We start from the raw sequence: 10,921 nt of genomic DNA on the forward strand, positions 1-10,921 counted from the left end.
TTCTTATAAATTTGATGAGGTACTCTTTATCAAAATTTCTGTTCTTGCTGGTGTAGTGGTTCATGCCTGTAATTCCAGCGGCTCAGGAGGCTGGCGCATGAGGATTTCGAGTTTTAAACCAGCCTTGGCAACTTAGTGAGGCCTGAAGCATCTTTGTCTCTAAATAAAATATAAAGAAGAGCTGGGCATGTGGATCAGTGGTTAAGTGCCCATAGGTTCAATCCTCCATACCAAGAAAAGAAAATAAAAAATTAAAAAAATTAAAAGTTGTTCCTGATTCTACCTTCAGTGTAATTCTAAGACATCTTCCCTCTCTCAAGATCACCAAAATTCCCTCTTGTTTTTGCCCTGATAATTCTAGTAATTTCAGTATTTGCATTTCTGTGTGTTCCCTGACACTAGAGTATATTTTGACACATTATACATACATGGAGAGTAACTTATTCTGATTAAGATCGCAGTCTTTTGGTTGTACATTAGGTGGAGTTACCCTGGTCTGTAGTCATATATGAACATAGGAATGTGTCCCATCCAGTCTACTCACTTTCCTACACCCTCCCTCTCCCTTCCCATAATTTCTCTTTGTCTAATTCAATAGACTTTTATTTTTTTCTCCCCACACTCCATGTGTGTGCTTGTGTGTGTATGTGTGTGTGTCACTTTTTTTTTATCCATTCATCTGCTGAAGGGCACCTGAGGAACCAGCCTCTACCTCAGAGCAAAGCCTGTTCAAGGAAGGGGGGCATGATCCTTGTCTTTGGAAAGACCCACAGAGAACTCCTAGGCACAAATCCATCCTGCTGAGTTGTTTATCTGCAAATAACAGGGGAGATCTGCTGCACCAGGTGTCCCTGATTCAATCAGGCTAGGTAGGGAACCCTAGCAACCCCCTAGCAACCACCAATCAGCATGAGCAGGGGAAATACCTGGGATGCCAGATGACCCTCCCAGTAGTTGATGGTGTTGGGAAACTGCCACCGTCTGGCTGGGCAAAATTCACAAGCCACTTGTCAAGCAGAAACAAACTTTATTTTTAGAACACACACGCTACACCACACGAGCTCTTCAGGAATTCCCTCAGAGCCCAACTGCCACCACTGGTTTCCCACAAGCCTCTCAACCCCCCGACTCCTCCTGCTCTTGAGGCTGATTGGCTGGGTCACGTGGGAAGAGCCAAAAGAGTCCCCCAATAGAGCAGCTCCGTGGTCTGAAAGGGTGGGGAAACAGCCCTATGAGCATCACTACAGAGGAGCCAAACAGCTAGCAGCTGGAAGTTTGTTAGGGCCACGGTGAGCCAATCAGATGGAAGTTTGCTGGGGCCCCTTCGGCTGTGGCTCTCAACATGTCCTCCTCTCTGTTTAAACAACAGGCATATGGCTTAGGGACCGTGCCTGCCTTAGGTTGTCCAATACTACATATGGTTCTTACTCATAATCGGATGAGCTGACCTCAAGGCATCAGCCTCCTGTCTTAGGTTGGTACCATTGCAATTGGATCTTACCTGTCATTGACAACCAGTCCAGCATACAGCCACACCACAGCCACACCACATACCCCAACACTACCACAAGTTGCTGCACCAACAGATAGTTCACAATGCATACAGGTGATACATAGTCCAAGCAAGTTCTGCAAGCAGTTCAGTGATAGCTATTGCAGAAGCTGTAGATTGGTTTTATCTTTGTCTTCACTGGCACTGGGATGAAGATAGGAATTCTGGCAATAATGGCTAAAGAAAAAATTATGTAACATTCCAGCAGGCACTAAAAGAAAACAATTTTCTGAACAATTTACATTATCCTGAACAGAATTATTAAATATAATGAAAAGGAAAGGTGAAAGTAAACAAACAGGTCTGTTAACCTCCTTTTTTGTTCACATATTAAAACAATCCTCAACAGCTGTTTACCCAATTTAAATTAAACCATTTAAATCATGTGAATAAGAAAAAAAAATATATGGATCCATTTTTTATAAGCACTCATCATATATGGTATATGGACATATGTACATACAAACATACAACACAAAACACAAATGTGCACACATAATATAATACATACAACATATAACATAATAGTAAAGGCCTTATAACTTTTTACAGGTGAAATCTCCATTGCAATGTTTAAAAACTCTGAGTCAAAAAATAGAACTGATCAGCAAAACATTATCCTAGGTCTGTATGAGCTCAAAAAACAAAATAGAACTTCATGATGTGGAAAAGGGCAATAATAAAATAGATATTGAAAAAAGCATCCTGGTTCTGTCGAAGATGTAAGAATAACTGAACTGGAGTTCTGGATATCAGCTGTTATGGATTTGAGCCAAATCATCTTCTTTTTGGTCTGTAGAAATCACTTTAGTTAATCTCTCTAGAATCCAAATCGGCAGCTGTTCTCCCTGTGAAAACATACAAACAGACCCCCTACTCCGGACAATCACTAGGTCAGGACCTTAGTTAATCTTCTCTGGAATCCAAATTGGCTGCTGTTCTCCCTGTGGAAACACACAAACAGATCCCCAACTCCAGATAATTACTGGGTCAGGACCTTTCCATTGTCCTGTTAGAATATCCTTCCAAAACACCTTGGGCTTATGTACATTTTTTGGACACATATGCCTTTCCACAGCACTAAGCCCTGATGAATCCAAATTTAAAAAGTTTAGAGTAAAAAGGGTTATTTTAAGTTTATCTTTGGGGAATATATACCCCTTCCCAATTCCCTCTTTTTGCTTTAATAAGTACATTTTAATAGTTTGATGAGCTCTTTCAACTATGCCTTGTCCCTGTGGATTGTATGGGATTCCCATTATATGAGTAAGGCCAATTGATGAGCAAAATTGTTTAAAAGAGGTAGAAGAATAACCAGGGGAATTATCTGTTTTTAACTGTTTTGGAACGCCCACAGTGGCAAAATTTTGTAATCAATGAGCTATACTATCTTTAGTTTTTTCTCTGGCATGAAGGGAGCCCATCAAAAATCCAGAAGAAGTATCAACTGTCACATGCAAATATTTTAATTTTCCAAATTCTGGCAAGTGTGTGACGTCCATCTGCCAAATATGGTTAAGTATCAGTCCTCTAGGATTGACTCCAAGATTAACTTGTGGTAAAAAGGTCACACAATTTTGACATTGTTTTATTATTTGTCTAGCTTGTTCCTTAGTTATTTTTAAATGCCTTTTTAAAAGTATGTGCATTGATATGGAAGGATTTATGAAAATTTGTAGCTTCTTCTAGCGTAGAAAAAATATGTATGTTTTATCTTTTAAATCACTGCCCAAACTAAGGGGTCCAGGCAATCCTGTATGTGCCCTGATATGTCCTATAAAGAATGGATCTTTTCTGTCCCAGATTAGACTTTGTATAGTGGAAAACAAAGAGAAAACAGTAGAGGAAGGGGAAATCCTACCAGCATTTTCAAGGGATTCTGTAGCATTAACTATATACTGACTATCAGAAAATAAATTAAATACAGAATCTTTAAACATCACAAAAGCTTGTAATACTGCATTAAGCTCTACCTTTTGAGCTGATTGTTTGGGTACTAAAAATGTAAAAGTTTGATCAGGTGTAACTACTACTGCTGTACCATTATTTGACCCATCAGTGAATATATTTGGAGCATTCATGATAGGTGTTTTTCTTGTCATTTTTGGAAAAATTACAGGATGCGATGACCAACAAGACAACAAAGGATTAGATGGTAAGTGGTTATCAAATGAAACATTAGATTTGCATATGATTATTGCCTAAGCATTTAACTCATTAGCTAACTCATCAATTTGATCCATAGTATATGGAGTAATAATTTTATTGAAAGAAATTGCAAACACTCCCTTTGCTGCTTTTATTCCTTTGAGTATTAATTGTCCTACAGCCTCAGGATACCTAGTAAGAATATTGTTAGTAGAATAAGATAAATGTATCCATAATAATGGACCTTCTTGCCAAAATACTCCTGTAGGAATATTTTTTGTTGGTAGTACAATAAATAATAAAGGCAAACTTATATCAATTCTATCCAAATGCATATTTTCCATATATGTTTCAATGATTTTTAATGCCTTTCTTGCTTCCGGCGTTAACATTTGGGGTGAATTTGGATCTGATGGACCTTTTAGGATATCAAATAAAGGTCCCAACTTTCCTGTTGGTATGCCTAGATAAGGCCTTATCCAATTTATGTCTCCTAATAACTTTTGAAAGTCATTAAGTTATTTGAGTTGATCTACTCGTATTTGAATTTTTGGTGGACGGACCATGGTTGAGGACAATAGAACTCCTAAATAATTAATTGGAAATTTTAATTGTACTTTATCTATTGCTATCTCTAGATTATAATTTTTTAATAAGTTTGTAAGTGTGGCATAACATTCTAGCAATGTGTTTTTATCTTCGTGTGCTAATAATACATTATCCATATAGTGAAATATTTGTAGTTCAGGATTTTGATTTCTAAGTGGCTAGATTACTTTGTTAACATAAATTTAACACATAGTTGGACTATTAGCCATCCCTTGAGGGAGTACTTTCCATTCATATCTCTGATCAGGACCTTCATGATTCAGTGCAGGGATAGTAAATGCAAAACGTGGACTATCCTCAGGATGAATTGGAATTGAAAAAAAACAATCTTTAATATCTATAACTAAAACATACCAGGTTTTTGGCAAAGCAGACAATTGGGGAATCCCTGATTGACCAGGTCCCATAATAATCATCTCATTATTAATGGCTCTTAAATCTTGCAATAATCTCCATTTACCACATTTCTTTTTGATGACAAAAATGGGAGTTTTATGGGGAGATACAGAAGGTTGTATATGTCCCTCCGCTAATTTTGTTTGACCAGGTCATAGGCTGCTTGTATCTTTTCTTTAGTCAGGGGCCACTGGGGAACCCATACTGGTCTTTCTGATTTCCAAGTAATTTTTATTGTCTCAGTGACCCCTCCTGAAAATCCAATCCATGTCTGTCTGTTCCTTAATCTATTTGTATTGGTGCTGCTATACCTTGTTCTTGTTCTCCTAATCTTTTTCCTTTCCTAAAACCTTGTCTAGCCATAATAGTCGATGCATTTGAATTGATGTTATTTGTTAATGTTAGTTCTAATTGATCTAGGACATCTCGTCCCCATAAATTTATGGGAAGATAATCCAATAAATATGGCTGTATAGTTCCTTCACATCCTTCAGGATCCTTCCAATCTAATACCATTGCACTTCTATGGGGATTAGTCACTACTCCTAGGCCTCGAAGCGTTTGAGTGGCTTGTTGTAATTGCCGATGTTTTGTCCATTCTTGACGAGAGATGATGCTACAGTCTGCACCTATATCCAGTAGCCCATTAAATTCATGTCCTTGAATATTTAGTTTTAGCATGGGGCGAGAATCTAAATTTAAAGAAAGCATAGCCCAATCTACACCTATGGAGCCTAATCCCCTGGAACCTCTTTCTACATTACAACTGGAAAATTTATCATATAGGCTGGGTATTATTAATAATTGTGCTATTCTATCTCCTGGTGATATACCCTTTGGAGAACTGGCTATAATTTTTATTTCACCTTCATAATCGAGATCAATTAACCCAGGACTTATCATAAGTCCTTTTAGAGTAGAAGAACTGTGTCCCAATAATAAGCCTACTGTTCCTTTGGGAAGAGGTCCTTTTACCCCTGTGGGAATGATTTGAACTCCCATCTCTGGAGTTAGTACTGTTCTGGTGGAGACACAGATGTCCAATCCTGCGCTTCCTCTGGTTTGTCTAGTGAGGGGTCTAATGGATAATGTGTCCTGGGCACTACCCTGATGGTGTTGCTGGGTTCCTCCAGTACCCCATATATTTGTGGTCATGGGCCCCGGAGCATTGGGCCCCCCTGTCAGTTTTTTGGCAATGGAGCCCGATGCCTTTCTCCATGATTTCGTGGATAGACACCTGGTCCTTGTTCATTTTTTTAATAATAGAGTACCCTGTATGGTAGTTTGAGAATGGCATTCATTAGCCCAATGTCTCCCTCTACAGCATCATGGGCAAATACCCGGTATTCTACTCCTTTGATACCTAGTTTTGTTAAACCCTCCTCCTATGGGGCAATTCCTTTTAAAATGTCCTGTTTGTTCACAATTGCAGCATGTTTTTGGCCTGGCATCTAAAGCCTGTTGTACTGCAACTGCCAAGACTTGCCCTTGTTCATTAATGTCTCTACATAATTTAATATATGTGTTTAAATCTTCATTTTTCCATTGTCTAATGACTTCTCTGCACCAACGATTTGCTTGCTCATAAGCCAGTTGATTTGTTTTATTTTTTTTTGACATGTTTGTTGTGATATTTCCTTCTTCATCTTGTATTTTAGTAATCTGAGTTTTCTCTCTTTTTCTCTTTTTTTTAAGAGAGAGTGAGAGAGGAGAGAGAGAGAGAGAGAGAGAGAGAGAGAGAGAATTTTTTGATATTTATTTTTTAGTTATCGGCGGACACAACATCTTTGTTTGTACGTGGTGCTGAGAATCGAACCCGGGCCGCACGCATGCCAGGCGAGCGCGCTACCACTTGAGCCACATCCCCAGCCCCAGTTGATTTATTAATGGCATTGCTTGTTCTGTATTCCCAAAAACTCTGGTAGCTGTTTGAATAAGCCTATCCACAAATTCAGCGTAAGGTTCATTAGCTCCTTGTATTACCTTAGATAATTGAACTTGTAAACCTCCATGTCCTTGTAAAGTCTACCATGCTCTAACCACAACTACAGCAATTTGTAAGTATATGGCAGGATCATATGCAGTTTGTTGCTGCTAATCCTCTTAAGGTCCCTTTCCTAACAACATACCTAGATTTCTCTGAGGATAACCGGCTACTGCATTTCGCCTAGCCGTCTCCTTGCAAAATTCCTCATTGGCAACCTTCCATAACAGGTAATGTCCTCCATTTAGCACCGCTTTACACATACTAGTCCAATCTGCTGGCGACATGTTCAAGTTGGTAATGGATTCGATGATGCTTACAGTGAAGGGTTCTTGAGGACCATAGGTTGTTATAGCCTCTTTTAGCTGCTTTACTGTTTTGAAATCTAAAGCATGGTGAATTCACTGCTCTCCTGCCTGCTCAAATACAGGGCATGCTAATATTTGAGGTCCTGTCTCAGGATCCCATCTATCAACTACGAAGGTTGGGGCCTCCCAACATATAGAGGTGGCTCTATTGGTTGGACACTTACACCCTCTGGTGATAGAAAGGTGTTAGTAGCAGTCTCCTGTTGTAACTTTTCCCCTGATGGCTTTTTCTGCTCTAAACTTGCTTCCTCTGTCTGACTAGCTCGAGAGACCTTCTCTTTTACTTGAAACTATATGTCTTCTCCTTCCTCTACCATTGTCTGAACTGAAGGCTTTGGACTAAGCAAACAAGATACGAATGTCCATTATGGCAATGTGTCAACTGGAAGAGTTCCTGGGCTTTTCTTTTCTTTTCTATTCTATTTAAAATCTTCACCATGATGGTTCCATTGTGATATATTTAACAACTCCTCCTTAAAAAGCCATGGGCTACATTTTTGTATTGTATCAACGTATGCCCTGACTGCTCTTGATTTTACTGGGATGCCTCCTTCCTCTAACAATTTACTTAACACTCTTTCAGATTGTTTTTTACTAATTTCTGATACCAAAAAAGAAGTAACATCATCAAAGGGGCCCCAGCAAACTTCCAGCTGCCAGCTGATTGGCTCCTCTGCAGTGATGTTCATTGGGCTGTTTCCCTGCCCTTTCAGACTACGGAGCTGCTCATTGGGGGACTCTTTTGGCTCCACCCACATGACCCACTTGTGGCGTGTGTTCTAAAAATAAAATTTGTTTCTGCTTGATAAGTGGCTCGTGAATTGTGCCCAGACAGACTGGGCACAATTGTGCATTTGGTGGCCTGCACGGGAATGACTGAGGGTTAGTGATAAGGTAAACTGCTCACCCCTGAGGGCAGGAGCGAGAGGATGGGTAGCCATTTGAAGATTCTTCTTTCATTTTGTTTCACTTTTGTTTTAAGTTGCCTGTCCGTGGAGATGGGTGAGATGGAAGAAAAACCGCTCACATCTGAGGAAAAACTATTTGTGACTGAGGAACACATAGAGAGAAAGAATGGATGGACATTTCAGGAGGATAGAAAGGGTGATATAATGATTTTTTGTTGTTCCGTTTTTGTTTCATTCTGTTTTGGTTTTGTTTGGCATTCTCTTGTTGAGTTTTATTATAGTAGAAATATGGTGAGGGTCTCTGGAGAAGCTTATTTAAGATTCTTAGGTGCAGAAGGGGGCACCAATACATTAGGGCATCTGACTGGGTCCCTCATTTCCTAGTTTTGATCACAGGCTGTGTATGAAGAAAAGCATCAGATTATGTTCCCAGGGTTACTGAGGTACCCTGAACACAGAAACAAGACCAGCCTGGGTTTTCTGGCATATTTCACCTAAGTATTAGTCATGGGGAGAAAAGCTAAGGTGGATGTCAGTGGTTGAAATTCCCTGCTGTACAAGATGTTTAAGAAAGGGACCAGGTGAAAACATGGGAAAAACCTGCAGAGCTGCATCTACCAAAGTGGTCCTCAGTGGGGTCCATGCACACAGCAGCAGCAACCTCACCACCTGAGCTAGGGGAGGGCTCAGTGCTAAAGCACCTGTCTAGCAAGCACAAGGCAAGATTGGGCCCCTGGCACCAGGGAAAGAAAAGAAATAGAAAGCCACTCAATTAAGTACAGGGCAAAGCATATTTTGAGAAGATGCCTCTCCAAAGAATACATACAAATTACAACTTTTATATTGCCTTTTAATGTGCATACATACAACACAACACATGAGACTTAGAACAAACACGAGTGACAGAGTGGTGGTCCCAGAGTCATCAACAGGACAATAAGGCACCAAGGAAAAGGAAGAGGCCAGTAGCAGGGCACAAAAGGGCACATCTCTATGGTCCCAGCTGCTAGGAGGCTGAGGCAGGGTGACCACAAGTTTGAGGCCAGCGTCACCCCATCTCAAAAAATAACAATAAAAGGGCTAGGGGGAAGCTCAGTGGTGGAGCACTCCTGGGTGAAATCTGAAGGAAAGAAGGGAGCAAAGGAGGAAAAAAGAGACATTTAGCCAATCTTTACAGAATGCTGGAGTGCACAGGTCTCAACTCACATACACAATGTGTAACCAAACTTTAGAAACACACAAAAGAATAAATTGAGAAGTCATGAAGTAATAATTAATTTTTGAGAAAAAGCAGTGGGCAGCATCGTTGTGAGAAAAGTCAAAGAAATCAATAGTTGCATGACACAGTGAGGATGAAAGAACTGCAGTAGTGAGGGCATGTAGAGAAAAGGGTGACTTGATCCTGTTCTTATCCTGCCCTCGCGGGGTCCAGGGGTCCTGAAGGATGAGTGGTGTCGGCAAAAAGATGAGACAGGAGTCCTTCCGTTGGAGAAATCTCCAGAGAGAGAGAGCTCTAATGCAGCTTTCTCTGGGCCATCTTTTATTGCAAATTTTCTCATCATTATAGATTCAGATACGCCATTGATTATACAATCTAAAACTTTTGCCAAGACATGACATTTCCTTAACCATGATTAGGGATACAAAAAACGTAACATTAATTTCCATTTTTCCAGGATATAACCTTTAGTTATTTAATTATTAAAAGTACAGAATCATTAATAAAATGCATCACTAATTTACATTTTTCAGATTTTCCCAAGATTTACTATTTTCTTATTGACTAATGCCAAACTATGAAACCAGACTCTAAGTCTCCGAACCTATCATTAACCTTGAAGTTTAAAGTACACCTTTACTTTATTTCTAATCTAAAATTCTCATCTATAAAAGTCCCCTTAAATCTTATACTTAAAATATCCTAAAGTTTATAAATCATTCTTAAAATATATCCGAAACCCATACAACTGAAAACTTCAGAATTTCTAAACCCCAAAGTCTAAATAGGATAATATTTCTAACATTATTCTAAAAATATACCTTATAAGGCTACTTTAATTACTTCCTAAATTTATTCTCATAAACCTGGTTGAGCTGCTTTCTGAAAGAGTTTCTTTGTTTCTCAGTCAAGGTGCACTAGTTCTCATATCTTTATAATCTTTCTCAATAGAAAGTAAGTTCTAAACATCAGTCCACTTTCCGCCAATATTAACTATGTTCATCATAAATCCCTATGTAAAGTAAAAAAGGGGTTATAAAAAGAGAATATACCTTTATATGTTTTAACTTTCCTAAGTGTATAATATAACTTTCCTCAATCAAAAATGAGACTACATATGGTGGGCTTTGAAAAATAAGCATAATAATTAGGTTTTCTAAGAGCTTGGGTTCTAGTTGATATAATCGATGTGGTGTCTAAAATTCTCGTGACTTTTCAGAGGATGATTGTTGTACAATATCACATTTGTCCTCAATGTACTGAGATAGAAGAACAGCCTTCTACTTTGTCCTTGATATGCTGAGGGGTAGCAGAACAGCCTTCAAGGCATGAACTACCTGTTATGTTCTAGCCATCTGAAATTTAATTTGTTTCACATTTAACATACTCATGCCTCCTGTCAGAAACATAAGCATGAAAATGAAAAGTCCCAATTATATAAAAAAGGGTCTCATGCTTTCTGTTTCCCACCAACCAGTGCAGCTTTGCCAGCATTCACCCTCACTGTGATCCTGTCAAGACAGTGAGTGGGAGATCGCCTTCACCATGGCTCTGTGATAGATGACCACCAGACTAAATCCCCAGTGCTATTGATAGATAGATAGATAGATAGATAGATAGATAGATAGATAGATGACAGATAGATAGATAGATAGATAGATTCAAACATGTGAGCACTTTCTTCTCTTTGAAATGGACAAGAAATATTGATTTACCACATTCAAAGAATTTTTCTAC

Source organism: Callospermophilus lateralis, chromosome Y, assembly GCF_048772815.1.
Source record: "Callospermophilus lateralis isolate mCalLat2 chromosome Y, mCalLat2.hap1, whole genome shotgun sequence".
Taxonomy (NCBI): Eukaryota; Metazoa; Chordata; class Mammalia; order Rodentia; family Sciuridae; genus Callospermophilus; species Callospermophilus lateralis.